Below are 4,574 nucleotides of genomic sequence, written 5' to 3' on the forward strand. Positions count from 1 at the left end.
TTATGTCCTCTGTTTTTCTTCAAGAGAAAAACAGAGGACGTAAAGGCATCAAGTTTTATATGAATAGAGGACAAAGTAGCAGAAAACCAGAATGTCCTCTACGATGGCCAACCTAGATGTAGAGCTCCCACATGCTCCTTCCGTGGGAGAGCCAGAGGTTAAATGCCTATCCTGCCTCCTCTATTCAGTCCCTTGTAACACCACATACATCTCCAGGGTGCCTGGTCACCTCAGGCTTAGGCCCACAGTCTTCTTGAGAACCTGTGTAAAACATGACCTTCACTTCATCTTAGTGCCTCTATGTTCCTCATTAACCGTTCAGCAGCAGGACCAGTCTTTGTCATGTTGATTCACTAAGTCTCTGGGCTTCCATTTGTTTGTTACCTGCCTCTATTTTCTCTCATCAGGTACTTAGATCATCACGGCAGGCACCATAACAGCATTCTGCTCCACAAGGCTTACTCTCAATGGGCCCCTCGGATGCGACCATAATATCTTGTAATTCATATGTGGAACTCTCCACTGTAATTGCTCTGCTCTCATTAGACGTAAGTTGCCCAACGTTTCCAGCTTCCCACAATGGATCTCAAAGGAGTTATATAACTTAGAACTGTCCTTGTGTACGAGTCACAAATGACCCGGTGCATGAGACAAAAGCCTGCGTAAGCTGTGATTGTTGCATGAAAACATGATGATGTAAAACTGAGGCTAAGGCAAGAGTTCCAAAAATACCATAAAAAAATAATACCTGCTATACCTATAAAAGTAGAAATATTGCATATTACTTTAAATGCCTATTTTATGACAAAGTATTTAAATGAGTAACTTTCCCAGGATTTAATGCATAGCTGGAGATTTTCATAACCTGGATGAAAATGTGTTTTGAATTGGAATCACTTGCTTTTTAAAAGTTGTGTTTGGAGTTTACTGCTCTGTCAGGCTGTTGTGACTCCAGCTTTGGAGGTGATTTGTAACCAGTCCATCCTAGAATGACTCTCTTCTCCCTCTGCCCCACAGCATGTGGGGAAGGACAAAGAGGAGCAGCTCAGTTGGAGGAAATGAGCATCGTTGTTGATTATCAGAGACAAAAGATGGTGAGTGTGGATGACTGTGCATCGCCATGAGAATGTGAAATTGCAGGGATCCTATCAAAAAAGCACTCATGGAGGCTTTGTTATTCATGAAGTGAATACTTTTTATGGCCCACAGCGGTGCAGCCTATTCAGTCTTCATGCTGATCTTGAGAGAAGGGATGAGAAATGAGTCCTGTCTACTAACTCTAGCATTACATGCACCCCAGACTGAAAATATGTTGTGTGCTCACCTTGTGGGAGTGTGCCTGCCACCTCTTTAATAGTAACCTCTCAACCCCCCTTGACATATTTATAGAGGCTTACCATACCAGCCTTACACCTCCATTTTGCCAAGCTAAACAAGCCAAGATCTACTCCGTCTACTCATATAAGGCTCTGCATTCTCCTGAACACCTTTATAGCTATGCTTGAGCCTGCTTCAGTTTGAATTCATTTTTCTTGCCCCAAAGTGTATGCAGGTACAGATATATGGGGGTGGTTTTGCCAGTGACTTCTAGTGACACCTATTTGTGCTGGAAATACCTCATGGGACTGTATTTGCCGTTTTCATGGCTGCATCCCATCGGTGTCTCATAATCATTCTGTGACTGACTGATACACCCACATCTTTCCCCTCTGTCATTTCAAACTGATGAGGTCCCAGCTATAGCCGGAGTTCTTATTATTAGTCCTTGTAGGACCTTGCACTTTGTACTATTAAATTTCATCCCATTTTTATTACTCCAGTTATCAAGGTCATTCGGTTCTTCCCATATGATATTACAATCATCTTCTATACTGACAACTCCTCCCAACTTTGAGTCATCAGCAAGTTTCATTAATACACTCCTAGTTTGTGTATCAAGGTCATTAATGAAAATAAGATTGGAACCAAGCCTGATCCTCGAGGCTCTCCACTAGTAACCTCCCACCAGCCCAACAGTCTTCCTTTAAACATGAGCTGGTCATTTCCCCATTTGGCTAATTCCTTTTGCACCTTAGAATTCACCTGTTCTCTAGCCTCACTACTGGTTTTCCATGTGGCCCTGCATGAAATGCTTTACTGAAGTCCAGAGAGATTTGATCTATTGACTTTCATAAAGCCAGTTCTCTTATCAAAAGAGGGTATTAGCTTAGTCTAGTAAGAGCCACATTTGGCAAATGATATATTTTCTTTCTGAGAACCTCGGTCTCAATCTTCAGGATGGAGTGGGATTCATAAATGAGCAGCTGTTCAGTATTCGTTTTATTGTCATTGTAAAATGTATCTCCCCATGTGATGTAGTCCAGTGTGAATGCAGAGTTATTAATTTCCACGTGGAATTTTTTTTTTGTGGCACTTGTACCTATAGCTTTTCTGTGCTTCACAAACAGTATTTTCTGACCTGCCTAGAAGGAAGGTGGAGTTTTCTTTGGCTCACGTTATTTGTATTTGAATAGGAGACCCTCCATTGTTACCAGTCAATGGGAGAGCAAATGGGAGCAAACAGCCATCTCTACAAAAACAGATGCAAGCAATAATAAAGCAATTTAATAAAATCAGTGAGCATTCATATGCTTTCTAAATACTCTCAAACAGTCACAGGCGCTCTGCTCAAAAATGTTTTGTTTACCGAACAAAATAAAGCCAAGTGACAAAGGCAGCAATAGAGCACAATTCTAGTATCTCTTCCATCAGGATTAACTCCACTTCCCCTCTACTTCAGGAAAGATGCTCTTCCTTTACACCAGAGGCAAAAGGGAGCAGAATCAGGCTTGAGATATTTGGGGAAGTAGTTACACTAGTGAAAATTTATGCGAATGAGCCTCAGCTGGTATAAATTGGTACAACTTCATTGACTTCAGAGCTGATTTGCTTTGTACAGTTCAGCCTCCTGCTGAAACGTTCATTTTCCTAAATTACAAGTCTTCTCAAGTACAGGTCTTCCTGGTTAAAGGACATGAGAGGAGGAGGAGGAGGAGGAAAGTATGCTTCCCTACTAAGACCTTTGCACTGAAGGTTTTCCACACACTAGAAAGTTCAAGACTTCACACAGTTGAAATCCTTCCCTACAGGATGATTTTATTCAGAGATCTTATCCCACCAGTTTATATGCACTCAACCACTTGTTACCAGGAACATAAATGGGATAGGCAGATGCTTTACACCAGCTGAAGGTCTGTCCATAACAGTTTAAATGCTGAAGTTAATATTAACCAATGTTTAACAGAGAAACAATTAAGGGAAACAGGACCTCTACCGTGAGTTTCTCTACCCACAGCAATGTACCATGGATTTATAGTTACACGGCTGGGCGCTACACGTGGGTGAGGGATTCAGCCTCAGTTGTGTTTGGGTAAACTTGATAGATCAGATGACTTTATTTTTCCTAATATCCTTCCTTTACCATGTGTAATACCTGAATGGTAAAAAGAGGAAAACCTTAAAAGTCTATCTAAACTTTTCAGGGCATATTGATTCAAATATATTAACCTTCCCCGAAAGTAACGTTTAAAGGAAATAAAATCTTTGGCCTGATTCAGATGTGGCTTAAAATTGCAAGCAACTCTGGTGACTTCAGGCGAATTGAGGCCTGCGTAACTGCAGGGTGGGAAGCAACCCCTGCTTCACTCCAAGTTACAGTGTTAGCAAAGCTCTGTGCCTGCAAATCTGGACGTGCAGCTTCCCATTGCCTTTCTTACTGTTTCCTCTCTTAGGGCATGGTCCTCTAACCACGCTCAACCTGGCTGAAAATGAAGCGCATGGCACTATGCTAGTACTATTCAGTAGAAAAAAGGATGGTAAAACCTGGCCCACAATGGGCAGCCCATATGCTGCATCTCCATTGTGCCAAACCCTGCAACCCCAGACCGGCACGGAAGCCAGCAAGGGAAGAGTCCACTTTTATATGGAGTCACAAGCCAATGGGCTAAGGAGAGGAGGACAGACGCAAGTAAATAAATGTTAACATTAAGGTGCGTACACTCAGGATCTGGGTAACAGGAAGTAAAGGGAGGCACTGTGGTGAAATCACACCAGCACAGGTAACCGGTCGAAAACTAACACTGTGATATGCAGTAACACTTGAAGAAGGGTGTTTGTACCCAAAAGCTTGCAAAGAACAATTTTTCCAATTATTTAGTTGCTCTACTAAAAGATATCACATATACCCAAAGAACCTTGTCTGCCTATGTCCTTATACCAACTTGGCTAAAACCAGCACCCCTGAAACACTGCTCCCAGAACTCCAGAGGACTCCAAACCAGTTTCTGGTCCCATAAAACGCTTTAATTGCTGTCTGCCCAGGCTCCACATATGAGCCCCGCTGCTGCAGGTCACAGCCCTAGCTCCACTGCTCCTTCCAGCTCTCTGGCCACGCGTCTCCCTCACTTTCCTTACTGTTGCAAGACCTACACTCTGACGCTGCTCCTTCCACTTCCTCCTCCTCCAGGAGTTGTAGTGCATGTTGCAGTTCCTTCCTCCAGTCCCCTGGAGGCTTGTGGGCATTGTAGGTCACATTA

General features: G+C 42.9%; 1 long non-coding RNA gene across 1 annotated transcript; it reads left to right on the top strand.

Moving 5' to 3' along the window:
• Positions 1–413: 413 nt before the first annotated feature.
• LOC149855919 (uncharacterized) lies at positions 414–4,296 on the top strand. Its single transcript, XR_016438596.1, has 3 exons — positions 414–548; positions 1,018–1,094; positions 3,771–4,296. It is a non-coding gene; the product is annotated as an uncharacterized LOC149855919 (long non-coding RNA).
• Positions 4,297–4,574: the final 278 nt, after the last annotated feature.

This window comes from Crocodylus siamensis, chromosome 11 (assembly GCF_052110815.1).
Source record: "Crocodylus siamensis isolate JL-2025a chromosome 11, ASM5211081v1, whole genome shotgun sequence".
In the NCBI taxonomy this organism is placed as follows: domain Eukaryota; kingdom Metazoa; phylum Chordata; order Crocodylia; family Crocodylidae; genus Crocodylus; species Crocodylus siamensis.